Source organism: Alexandromys fortis, unplaced genomic scaffold, assembly GCF_014885135.2.
Source record: "Alexandromys fortis isolate MF-2015 unplaced genomic scaffold, M_Fortis_MF-2015_v1.1 scaffold_1, whole genome shotgun sequence".
NCBI lineage: Eukaryota > Metazoa > Chordata > Mammalia > Rodentia > Cricetidae > Alexandromys > Alexandromys fortis.
In genome coordinates this window covers 2772146-2785920 of record NW_026067927.1, presented here as the reverse complement: position 1 = coordinate 2785920, position 13775 = coordinate 2772146, and the positions used below count along the sequence as shown (strand labels likewise).

The 13775-nt window shown below is 44.4% G+C and overlaps 1 long non-coding RNA gene across 1 annotated transcript in view; it reads left to right on the top strand.

Moving 5' to 3' along the window:
• The window catches only part of LOC126503003 (uncharacterized), a 123650-nt gene extending 109875 nt beyond the window's left edge, over positions 1 to 13775 (top strand). The window contains exon 3 of the long non-coding RNA XR_007592129.1: positions 13605 to 13775. This is a non-coding gene — a long non-coding RNA (uncharacterized lncRNA). The remainder of the gene's footprint in view (positions 1 to 13604) is intronic.

Here is a 13775-nt window from a genome sequence, read left to right as displayed (position 1 = left end):
TGATGTGGGAGTGTCATATATCAATCTGTTGATTTCATTGGCTGAGCAATAAAGAAACTGTTTGGCCCTCATAGGTTAAAGCATTGGTGGGAGAAATAAACAGAATAGAATTCTGGGCGGAAGAGGAAGTGAGGTCAGACTCTGCGCTGCTTCCAGAGGGACCAGACAGCCGCCATGCTCTGCTCTCCCAGGCAGCTGCAACCCACGATGGACTTAGGCTAGAATCTTCCCAGTAAGCGCACCTTGGGGTGCTTACACGCATTATTAGAAATGGGCTAGTCCAGGTGCGAGAATTAGCCCGTAAGGGCTAGAGTTCATGGGCCAAGCAGTTCTTAAATGAATATAGTTTGTGTGTTATTATTTCGGGCATAAGCTAGCCAAGCGGCCAGGGTGTTGGGGACGCAGCCCCGCCGCTCCATATTTCAACACAGTTCTGCTTGTAGTAGACTACATGCCTACATTAGTAGGATTCCTCCTTTTGCTTTGCTCCATCCTCACCTTCCCCTAGCCTATTGAGTGTTGCTATTGACATTCAGGGCATGTGGTCCTCCCTCAGTTGCTGTCCCACATGGCAATTGTCCCTGGAAATACCCTAACAGGCACAGCTAGTAGTGTCACTTTTTAAACCCTTAGGAGTGTTTCAATCTTGTCAACTTGACATTCAAGATTAACCATCACAGTAGGAGACTAGTGACTCCTTTTTGGAGACAAGGACATCCAAGAGAAAAGACCGACAGATTTCAGCATGAAGTGGTTGGCCCTGCTCAGTAACCTACACTTCGCATCACCAGCCAGAAAGCCTTACATTTGGACTCTGGGCTCATAGTGGTGCCATAACACTGCTCTCCATGTGAAAAGATGGCTTAGGGTCAGCAGGAATAACCACACCCTATTCCTACTATCCTAAGAGAGGGGAAAGATAGAGCATCAATGGAAGGGACTGCAGCAGAGCTAAAACAGTCATCAGATGGGTCAGAAGATCAGCCCTAGGAAGTTGTAGAACAAGACGAGAATACAAACTAGGTGTGGTGGAGTACACCTGCAATCCCAGCCCTTAGAGCCTGGGGCAAGGAGATGAGAACTTCAAAGCAAGCCAGGGCTACAAAGTAAGACTCTCTGTGTACATCTGCAAAAAGTCCAATAGAGAAAATGAGAGGTACATGTAGACCCATATTTCACACGAGATATTTGCAGCCAGGTTCTCTGGCCATGCTTAGTTTCCAAGGGCAGCTGCTATCCTGCCAGACACCTGTAGCCACCTAACAAAAGGCTCGGGATGTGCTGCTCCTTCTCTTTGTTATTATGTAGATGACCTGGGAAGAGGTGTGGACTCCAAGCTGGTGACTGAGTTGCAGGTGTGATGGTACTCGGTATCCTGCATCCCCTAGAAAGAGAATATTAATGAGTTTCCACCTTGCTTTACCTGGGGGGAATAAAAGGTTTGAAGAATAAATGCGGATAGATCTTCAGGAATGAATGAAGCCTGAGAGGCCCTTCCAATATTGCTGTGTGAACTGTGTCTCATTATTTCCCGTGCCTCCGTATTGATCCGGTTAGGGAAAAGTAGTTTTTATGTTGGGGCTACAGACCCCGACAGGTGGCATTCAACTAAAACAAAGCTTAGCATCTTTTTGAAGGTGTTGTAGGCTTTTGGGTCCCTCCTCAATTGTTTTTTTTTTTTTTTAAAGTCCATTTTTAACATCAATAAATTGTCTTTTTAGAACAGTTTTAGGTTTATTGAATTCGGAAGGGAGGAGATGGAAGAGATAAAAATATTGTTGTTTTAACATATATTAAATGCATGGGAGTCAACTTCATTGCAGTAATAAATAACACAGTGATACAGGAATGTGAGGTTTTAGGGGAATGCCTCAGATCCAGAAGCAATCTCCTGTGACTGAGGAGTAGCGATGGGCACCAATAATGTGTAAGATGCTTGCATTAGCACATAATCAAATGAAATATCTCACATTTTCTTGGTGACTAGGAGACTCGGTTTAATCATACATTTGTCTGTTTGACTGTGTAACTTTGGAAATTATGTATACATTCCAGTTTTAGAAAATGCAGCAATTAGCTTTGGCAAATAACTAGAAAGCACAACTTTGTTCTTAATTAGACTGAAGAGGATTTGAGAGCCTTGAAAGGAAGGCAGGTGAACTTCAAAATAGCAAATCCAGTTTGCCTGGTACTTTACAGTTTGCATTGTGCCATTTCACAATCCTTATCTATGATTTGCACAACCTCTAAGAGCGTAGCAGTGATTATTAGCACATCACTTTATAAATCAGGCACCAAAGCAAGAATCAAAATCAGGTCCTCGGACTCAATCAAGTGAGCCAGATAGGCCAGGGAAGAGGGTATTTCCCTTATCACAGTGATGCTTGGAGACCCAAGGGCTTACAGCCAACACTCCAGAGTGTGGGCCTGCTATCTGAGGCTCAACTCTCAGGCCAGCAGTAAAGATTCAGAGGAGCTGTTGAACACAACAGGCCAGACCTAGGAGACAGAAGTCCAGAGAGTCTCAGAGGACTTCCCTGTGTCCCTATCCCATGCTGATGCAGTACCTAGAGTTATTTCCAAGATTCCCCCCATTGCTCTTGTTTTTCCTGGTATGGCAAGCTGCCAAAGGTCTTGTTTCAAACACTCACGTTGCCTTGGCAGACCTGTCAAGAATGATGTCTGGATTCCTTCTTCACACAGCTGGGCCAAAACTTGTGTGACATCCCTGGGCACAATGAGTCTCCACAGCAAGGTGCATAGGATCAAAGCTTAATTGGGTGCTTCTCATGGAATCTCTCAGTTGGAGGCATAATGCTAGTTTTTCTTAGTTCTAAAACATTAAGCATTTGTCTGGAGTTGCTAGGAGCTATTTTCTCTGATATATGGAGAAAAATTCTCTGATGTAAAATAGAATGATATTAAAATAGATACAGTGAAAATGAGGTGGAAAGAGGAGGGAGAGTAGTGTAAGAGAGAACAGACATATCTGAGATTATCTGTGGGGACCTGTGGAGAGAAGGAGAACAAATAGAGAAGAGAGGAGGGTTTTCTGGCTCCTTAGTGGGTTTCATTTCCCATTCTGGGGTTTGGTTTCTGGAATACTTTTCCTTCATTATGTGAGTCAATTTAGTGTCCTTTGTGCCCAATAAAGCCAACAAACAATTCCTTCTTTCTTAAACGAAGTTGCCACTCCTTGTGAGCCACAGGGTCCTGGCTACTAATCGGGAGCACCCAGGCTTTATTAGATGTCAGTATGTGCTTACAGCTCTCTGTCTTGTTTTTTTTTTTAACAACCTATTTATTTATTTATTTATTTATTTATTTATTTATTTATTTATTTATTTCGTATACAATATTCTTTCTACATGTATACCTGAAGGTCAGAAGAGGGCACCAGACCTCATTACAGATGGTTGTGAGCCACCATGTGGTTGCTGGGAATTGAACTCAGGACCTTTGGAAGAGCAGGCAATGCTCTTAACCGCTGAGCCATCTCTCCAGCCCCGCTCCCTGTCTTGTTAAGGCCTCCGCTGCTCAGGCCATCCTGCATCCTGAGATCCCCTGCAAGCTCCCCAGAGCCTCGCTATACACTTTCCACAGAGCTGTGCCTGGATTTCTCCCTGGATCCCAAAGTGCCATTTGTTCATTTATCCATCGTATTAATCACTTTCCTCATTGTTGCGACCAAACACCTGACTATTCTAGGGTAATTGGAAAGATGTGTTTACTCTGGCTCCAGGTTCGAAGTTGTACTCCATCATGGTGGGGAGCACGGTAGCAGGAGCACGACACGCTGGTCACATGCGTCCTCTGTCAAGAAACAGAGTGAGGTGAACTCTGAGGTTAGCTTCCTGCTTCCCCCCCCCTTTTTTTTTTAATCAGTCCAGGACCTTAGCTCACAGGATGGTGCCCCTCACATTCAGGATGAATCTTCCCTGCACAGTCACAGCCCTCTGGAGAATCAGTGGCACAGGCAGAGGTGTGTCTCCTACGTGATTTCAAATCTGGTCAACTGGCAATGAACATTAACTATCTTATCCAGTAAATGTTTACAGAGCATAGATTTGATGGAAACAGAAACCAGCAGGGTGGATAAGGACAGACTGACTATGAGTCACTGTAAAAAGTAATTCATTTCTTGATAACAAGTGGAAAGTCGTGAAGAAGAAATGGCCCTGCCGGTGAGGTCTGGAAAATCCCTACGGATTGTTGTAGATGGGTAAAAAGGTGGACTTTTGTCTCGAGAGAGGAAGCAAAGCGTGCAGATTTGAGGCTTCACTTGCAGAGAGAAGCCTGTTAGCAGCACAAGGTTTGGCTTGTGTAGTGTGGTGGGAAGGCTCTGAGAAGCCCATTTCTCATGCTCTCCAGCCAGGGTATCTTGTCATCTGCTCTCAGCTGTTGTGCTGAGGGTGGAGGAGGGGTTTTCACAGCTGTGTCTTCATGGTACATGAACTTTCCCATCCTCAGCCTGAGACACTGGTTTACACAGTAGGTTCAGACCCAGGAAGACAGGTAGGCTGTGGACATGGGAACCTAAGAGACTTGCCACTGTCACCACAGACAGAATTCAGTCAAGGTCATGTGTTTCTTCTACACCAAGATTGGAGGTGTCTTTGTGAATGTCTGCTCAGGTCTAGGTGAGGGCAGGGGATCAATGCTGGCTGATAATGCGGGGGGTGAGGGGGTTGGGGAGGTGGCGCTTTGGCAGCATGTCTGCCTTCTGGGAGCCTTGCATGCAACCTGTAGCAGAAACCTGTCCCCTGATCCAGGCCAGCTGGCCTTGGTGAGTTCCCGATAGAACATCCCCATTGTCTCAGTGTGTGGGTGCACCCCTCGCGGTCCTGAGTTCCTGGCTTGTGCTCTCTCTCCTTCTTCTCCTGATTTGGACCTTGAGGTTTCAGTCCGGTGCTCCAATGTGGGTCTCTGTCTCCTTTCATCGCCTGATGAAGGTTAATATTCCGGAGGATGCCTATATGTTTTTCTTTGCGTTCTCCTTATTTAGCTTCTCTAGGATCACTAATTATAGGCTCAATGTCCTTTGTTTATGGCTAGAAACCAAATATGAATGAGTACATCCCATGTTCCTCTTTTTGGGTCTGGCTTGCCTCACTCAGCATAGTGTTTTCTATTTCCATCCATTTGTATGCAAAATTCAAGAAGTCCTTGTTTTTTACTGCTGAGTAGTACTTTAATATGTATATATTCCATACTTTCTTCATCCATCCTTCCATTGAAGGGCATCTAGGTTGTTTCCAGGTTCTGGCTATTACAAACAATGCTGCTATGGATCTGAAAAAGCCTGGGATAAAACCGGACTTGCTGAATATAGCGGACAATGAGGACTACTGAGAACTCAAGAACAATGGCAATGGGTTCTTTGATCCTACTGCACGTATTGGCTTTGTGGGAGCCTAGGCAGTTTGTATGCTCACCTTACTAGACCTGGATGGAGGTGGGTGGCCCTTGGACTTCCCACAGGGCAGGGAACCCTGATTGCTCTTTGGGCTGACGAGGGAGGGGGACTTGATTGGGGGAGGGGAAGGGAAATGGGAGGCGGTGGTGGGGAAGTGACACAAATCTTTAATAAATAAATAATAAATAAATAAATAAATAAATAAATGAAACCTGTCCCCTGTCCCAGATCTTTCTTCCATTAGAATTTGTTATAAGAAAATCTAGACTTTCCCTCCATGGTATTATTTCTTTGTACCAATTATTTGGGTTAAGATTAGCCAGCTTCTGGTGAGAGAAGAAAGGGAGTTCTGTTTTTCACTAGCTTGAGGAAGAAACATAACTTTCATGTTGTATATCTACTGGGAAAGCTTTCTTCTGTAGGATAATTTGATGTAGGTAGAGAGGTCACTTTACCAATATGGCCAGAAACTAAAATCCCCAAAATAAATAGGTTTGTAGTTCTTTCTTATTTTTTTAAACAAACAAACAAACCATAAACTAGAACAAAATCAGGAAAATCTCTCTGCTACTTTTAAACTTTCAATAGCCTTGACCATAATCTGCATCATCAAAATCTGTTCCTTCTAGTTTGATCATAGTAGCAAATATGAATTTATCAAATATCCTCTGTCTCACCTTGATTTCTGTGTCCTAGAAACTTGTAGCTCTATATCTTCTCCAGTTAAAAACTAGACACAGTTATGTGTTTAAAGTAATGTAATAGTCTCCAAAACCCAGCACGAAGCCCACTTCCTCTGGGAAGCCTTCTGCGAATCAAGTGGTGATCAAGATGCTGGGACACACAATCAACCAACAGTCTGTTGTGGTCCAAGTTCTAAGTATATCTTGAAGTTACAGTGATAATAATAATAATAATAAAATAATAATACTGTAATAATAGCAACTGTGCCTATGATGAACTCAGAGGCAAATAAACCACAAAACTAAGAAAGCTTAGATTTAAGCTCCAGGCTCCCTCACTTGCATAACTCCCCACTAAGGGACCTGAAAGGGGCTCCAGCAGTTTACATGGTTTCATGTTTTGTGAACATTGCCAAAGTAAAACATTTTTACTGAAGTCTGAGGTCCACCACCTCTTTTCATGCCAACTTTCCTCTCTTCAATGTCATTTCTATTGCATGGCTGTGCAGTAGCCATTGCATATTCCCTGCACTCCTAAGCAGAAGCTGAATGAATCAGTTCTGGAGTAATGGGCATACTTATGACATCTAAGGAAGTTCCCATAGTCCTCTGGGCTAAGTCGTCCAGTGTAAAGAAACAAGGACATCAGCAAGTGATGGGTACTGTTCTCTCAGAATGAACTGAAATTAATCACATCACAAGAAAACCCGAGTACTCTGAACTCTCTTAGCTCATATGAAGAGAGACTCTTGAGAGGGTTTTCCATATTAGACTACAGCCCTAAAAATGGATACCTCACTATAAATAACCAGTTGTAATGCTGAAGGAAACTTTTTTTCTGACCTATGTCAAAAATAAAAAAGTGAATTTGGCTAGCTAAGTTAGATATAGGGATGGGGCTGAGTTTGTATTTTTTTTTGTTTTCCTGATTATTAATAGAAAAAAATTACAAAATTATTGCCATATGAAGCAATGACTGGAAGCATAAAAACAGAGGGAAATCATCAGGTTATTAGCAAGAGCCTTATTCTGTAGGCCCTATAAAGTTGCACCATGGTCTCGCTTGTCTTTCTGAATGAATAAGAACCTTCATTCTTAAGTTGGCCCTCATAACTAGTACTTCATCCATATCAGGGTCTACACAACTGAACCTAGCCATGGCGGAAGTGTGGGGTATAGAGGTTGTGGGCTTTCTCTCATTAGTCAATCATCTGGAAAGAGCTACAGATACTCTGTCCTAAAATGTGTTTTGCATCAATGGTGAGAGAATGGGTCTTGAGGCTTCTTCATCCTTAAATATCCATTCCTGTTTTTAACAACGCTACTTTCAGTTCTAGTGGTTCTGGCAAACATTGTAGGTGTGGGAATGGCAGGGAGGATTGCAGGCTGCCTACCTCAGTTCCAAGAGGCTTTCTGAGATCAGAGTTAGGCTGCTGGTTCAAACTGCCCCATACCTTCAAGAAAGTAAACCCCTTTTTTATGAATAGTTTTTGGGTTTCAGTGGGGTCCCCCTTCATGGATTATTAACTTTGGATCACTTGTGAAGGAAGACAGACCATCCTTGTTGTGGTGGTTTGAATGTGAAAAAGGCCCCCATAGGCTCAGAGGAAGTGGCACTATTAGGAAGTGTGGCCTTGTTGGAGGAAGTGTGTCACTGGAGCTGGGCTTTGAGGTTTCAAGTGCTCAAGCCAGGCCAAGGGTCTCTTACTGTCTACTGCCTACGGTCAAGATGTAGAACTTTCCATAGCTCTAAAGCAGCCAGGCTCTGTGTTGATGTCCATGACTTCAGTAACCACTGAAGGCCATGCAGAGGCCCAGGCTCTGGTCAGTCACCTGAGTTCATGATGGTGTTTGAGAGCCATGCTACTGCTAGGGCTGTCCTGATCTGATTGGCATGTGCTTCCACCAAGGGCTGTGGTGATGTCCAGACCTGAACAGTAGCATAGGGTCGTTTCTGTGTCTGTGGCCCTACTGCAGCCAGTGTTGATATCCATGGCTCCTGTTACTACCAAAGGCCGTGTAAATACATGGGATCTGTGCTATTGCCTGAGGCCTCGTTGGCATCTGAGGGTCATGCTCCAGGCAGAGCCATAGATGAGTGGCCTGTGTTGCCACATGGTCATATCCGGGCTGGGGGTACAGTGGAGGACCATATCTGGGTCTGTGACCCTACTGCAGCAAGGATCTGTGATGGTGTCTGTGTCTCCTGTTACCATCTAAGGCCATGCCAATGCCAGGGGTCTGGGCCACCACCTGGGGTCATGTTGGTGTCTGAGGGTCACCATGCCTATCTGAGTGGCTTCCTCTGTCACATGGGGCCATGGTAACATCCAGGCCTGGGCTGCTGCCAAGGATCATGTCCATGGTCCTACTGCAGCTGGGGTCTGTGTTGATGTCTGTGGCTCACGTTGTCACCATAGGCCACACAGATGCCCAGGGTCTAGGCCACAATGGTGTCTGATGGCTGTGCTGCCACTAGGGCCATGCCCATATAAGTGGCCTAAACTGTCACCAGGTCTTAGCTGCTGCTGAGGGCCATGTCTTGGTCCATGATCCTATGCAATTGGGGTCTATGTGGATGTCCATGGTCTGTGTTACACAGGGGCCCCACTGGAACCATGCCTGTTTAAATCCAAGGGTTGTGCTGAGCTGGCCCCACCCTTCACTGGCTTTGCCCCTCGCTGGACACTAGGGCAGGAAAGCTGTTCTTGCCCCTCATGGGAGAACTGGTCCCTGCACTAGGGAGAAATCTCACCACAGGCATGGGAGATCTGGCTCTGGTGGCATGGGAGAACTGGCTCTGTCCCTCACCTGAGGTAGGGTGGTCCCAGGGGCCTGGACTAACCAGCTCAGCTACTACACACGCCCACATCCTAGCCCTGGGGGTTGGCCCACCCTAACATCTACTCCATCTATGATCTTCTGGAGCACGTGATAGCCACAGGATTTCCATGACTCAGGGCAACAGCAGCAGCACATCCAAGAGGATTTTCGGTGAGAGTTCATTGATGAGGTTGTGCCAGAGGCCAGAGCCTTGACCAGACCAACGGCTCATTGCAATGTCCCCTCTAAGAGTTGCCATGGTCATGATGTCTCTTCAAGCAATAGAAACCCTAAGTCAAAAGTTGGTACCAGGTATTGCTTTGTTAGGCCTGAAACTTTTGTTTGGAAGAATGTGGACTTTGGATTAGGAAAGCAGTTGAATGCTTTAAGAAAGTTTAATGGACCATACCAGTAGAAGCATGGAAGACAGTGGTGCTGAGGGTGATTTGGTTTCAGAGACCTAGAGATGATTCTTGTGATATTCTGGCAAAGACTGTGGCTGCTTTCTGCCCTTATTAAAGAAATTCGCCTGAGGCTAAAGTGCAGAGTTTTAGATTAACAACTTCAGCAGAGATCTCTAGACAACCACGTATTGGATAAGTTGTTTGGTTATTAGTGGTCATGCTTATACAGATCTGTAATGAGAAAGAGCAAAGCTAGGAGGCTGCACTCCTCCATGGCCTTTGCATCAGCTCCTACTTCTAGGTTCTTGCTCTGTTTGAGTTCCTGTCCTGGCTTCCTTCAGTGATGGACTACAGGGTGGAAGTGTAAGCCCTTTCTTTCCCAGTGGCCACGGTGTTTCATCGTAGCAACAGAAACCCTAACTAAGACACTTGTGTACCCATCTTCTAATATAGATAGGACTGACCTTATCAAATAGGACTTCTTCCTGTTGAGAACTGAAAGGAAAAAAAGAGAAGCCATTTATCTGAAAATGTTCCCTCCATTGGTGATAACAAAAATCTTTATTTTCAGATCTTTATATGCTGTCTGAAAATATTAATGACTTCAATAGAGGTCAAGCCTACCTATCAGATGGAACATTTTTCTCCATGCTTTGACAAGGTGTCCCCAGTCCAACGAGTCTCCCCACCCCATTTCAGGGAAAGAATGAAGTTCATAGAAACCTTAGCTCTTTCCTGACGTGTTTCCCTTACTAGTTTAGCAGCAGCAGATGGTCAAGCATGAGAAGAGAAAATAGGAACTGGGCATGTTTACCCTTCCCCTCCTATCATTGCTTATAGCAGTCTAACTCATCAGAATTACAGTCCAGTTCTCCAGCAGATGAGGTAGGAGGTGAGGAATATCCAAACTCCCAAATCTGTGTTACTAGTAACCCAGTGGTCCTTTTCATACCTTTATAACTGGATTCATCAGGATGAATCATTTGGAATTGTAACTGCACATAAATATCTAGAACTCCACCAATGGGTAGCTTTCAGATTTCAGTCTCTTCTAACTGGTGTTTAACTGGGCTTGTTTATGTGAAGGGCACATAATGTACGAATGCCATGAAGAAATAGCCTTCTTCAGAGAGATAGCATAAGGTGGCTAATGGCATGCTTGCTTACTTTGCTTTTTTTTTTTTTTTTTTTTAAGAAAATCATCTTTGTGTTCTCAGTTTCTCAACTATGAAACAAGTGGTAAGTCTGTGAGCCAGTTGCTGGTTTGTCTTTAGGACCATCTCTGCATTTTTCTGTTCTCTTGGGAGAGTTTATTTCTCGGGGTCTCTTGTCACCTGATCTTTATGTGGGGTTAGCCAATAGGAAGTCTTGACAGAAGGTAGGTGATCAACAGAAAGGAAAGGCCAGATCTGTGCCCATACCACCCTGAGCATGCTTGATCTCATAAGCCAAGTAGGGACAGGCCCGGTTAAGACTGGGATAGGAGATGTACTGACTGGAGTCTCCACCAGTACCTCAAATAGCCCTCCTCCATGGTCTTAATTCCTGTGTGACATCTTCATGACAGTTGTGACTGATTTTGGTTGGTTCCGGCTTTTGGACACTAGGCCTTATCTTTGCTCATTGGCCCTCTAGCCTTAGGTTGATGTCATCTTCATGGTGTGCTTGTCTTGGAGCTGCCTCACAGCTGCAGCTCTCTCGGCATTCTGGTCACACACACAACTGTGCCCCTGTGTTCAATGCTGTATATTGGAAAGACATAAAGAGGTTTCTTTTTTCCTGGAGGTCCCCTGAATAATTATTAAAGATAACGAATCTAAAAGGAGGACCGAGCTAAGGTGTGTGACTAATATTGTTCCAGACCACAGCAAGCATCAACACTGACCTTCCTCATCAATGGTTCAGAGCGTATTGTGCATAGACTTTTTTCTTTTGATCTTAGTGGTTAAAATATGACATCACTTAGAGAAATGTGAAATGGTCACATCTGCTAGGAAAGACTACTGAGTATATCTAGCTCATATGCAGTCTCCAGTTTCCATAGAAACCAGGCAGAGAAAATTTGTTAAAGAAAGCTAGAAAATAGGTAGATTCAGGTCTGTATGATTATTTCTCAAACCCTTTAGCACACAAGCAGGCTGCTATTACTGTTATCTTATTGTCTACCTAGTATCTTTTTTTTTTCTTGTAAGATCTGCAGACCCAGGTTCTTTTTTCTGTGGGGAAGCTGACACAAAGTGCAGGATTTCTCTGCTACAGCATCGTCCCTATCACAGCCTCAGTAGCAGTGATTTCCGGGCTACTGTCATTGTGCTTTCCTGCCACGGAGCTGGGTAAGCCCACCTCATTATCCCGTGGCTGCTCAAACGTTGTTTACTGTTTTCTGTTAAGACACAAGAGCAAATAACTCAAATATTATGTTAAGCAAAACTCTTGACTGCAGGGGGACCAATTGAAATCCCAATTACCATCCTGGCAGTGAGAGCTCAGCTGCAATGAAAAATATTAAATTTCCCTGTTTTGGAGTGGGGAAGCAGGAAAGATTCTTGGGTCATTTGATTACAAGCCAAATCCTCAAAATCTCTCTTTAGCCATCAGAGCTGGTGGCAGCAACAAGGGAGACAGCTCTGAGTCAGATCTGGCAGAATTTGAATCAATAACCAGGCAATCTTGCTTCAATTTTCAAGCAATTTTAAATCTTTCTCTTTCAAATGCCTCGATGAGGATGGGATTGAGGGCTGGGAGGGAAATGCAAGCATTTAGAATACCAAGGTGAATTTCATTTTCTGTCAAAAGATTCTTACGTGTCCCCAGAGGTATTCTCAGGACACCAGCAAGGCTGTGTTGTCTTGGGCACCAGCAGAAGGACCCTCTGCCTTCCTCCAGCGTTTTCTATGGCTGAGTGCGTGCTTAGCTTAGCTGGTTAGATCACAGAGAAAATAATGCAGGAAATAAAGGATATAAGGGCTTGTGCCTGGATTTCAACATGGCGGGCAGAATGACAGATTAGATAGAGCTGTGGGCTTGCTGTCAGAGGCGCGGGGACAATCTCTGCTGCCACTTCCAAGCTGTGTGACCCTGAATAAATCATTTTATTCATTTGTTTGTTTTCCATGAGTGACTTGAGAGAGAGTGCATGGCTCAGCACAAATACTGGCAGAAATCAGAAAGGCTTGCTCGGCGAGCACACGATGCCCACACAAACATCAGAGCACGGCAAGACGGTGCTGAGAACAGTAGTAACAATGAGTGTGGAAACAACCCGTGAAAGCCTTTCCTTATGGGCTGCCTACAGAAGAGGGTGAGAGGGAGCTGATTTCTTTCTTTCTTTCTTTCTTTCTTTCTTTCTTTCTTTCTTTCTTTCTTTCTTTCTCTCTCTTTCTTTCTTTCTTCAATGGCGTTGAAGCGAATGCTAAGTCACAACCACAAAATCTGAACCTCCTGGGTGGCCTCTCTGCAGCCTCCCCGAGGCTGAGTTGCTATTGGCCATCTTTAATTGTGTTAGGGTGACATTTTTGTACATGCTTTCTGGAGTTACAGATAAAAATGCTGGATGTAGCTGAAGTCTTTGAAGGCTTTCAGAAGTTTCTCTGTGTTCCTCTTTCCTTACAGTAACCCAAAAGCCAAAAGCTCTCTCGCTGGACTTTTGTTTTTAAAGAAAGACACATCTGCTTTATGACTGAGTTAAAAATATAGAACCTCACATGGAATCCAGGAGTGAAGACTCCTCCAGGCTGATCTTGGTTGCTATGACATCCAGACGGCCATTTAACCCACTCCAAGAAGAGTCATCCCAAAGGGGGCGAGGTGAATCTCAAATGTGCTATCATTTATGTTCTTTCACAGAGAAGATCTCTGCGATTGCCAGTGAGCTCATCCTCCCAAAAGGCCTAGCAGCCAGATCAATACTATCAGCCCCTTTAGTGTACAGTGTTATTCCCCACGTTCAGGCTCGTTATCTACCAGCCAGTCATTCCGTCTTTAAAGTCCTGTCAGTGCCTTGTTGTAGCAATGCCCGCTTTGTAGTTGTGACTTTGTGTTATCCAGGAAACACTAAAACTGTTCAGACAAAATCAAGTGAGGTCAGAACTCAGGTAGGTGACATAAGAAATACTGGGAGGCTGAATAACATCAGAATTAAGGAGTCTATGCAAGGTGCCTCAGGCAGCAAGCCAGGGAATTAGACCACCTGCCTGTTTGCCCAGTGACTGTGAAGCATCCCTTCTTTCTGAGATCCTGCCCTAACTTTAGTTTCTTGCTCTCTTTTCTCTTTTACAGAATTGTTGGGGTGAAATGAGACTTATTTTTTAGAAGAAAATGCAGTAGAAGTGAAAATGGTGTACATCAAAGCAACAGAAGAAAAGGAGCGCCATTCAGGTCATAGTGCAAACAGAGGGACTCCATAATCTGTTTGGATGGATGCTTTAAAAGACACTCAAGTTGAGCTGA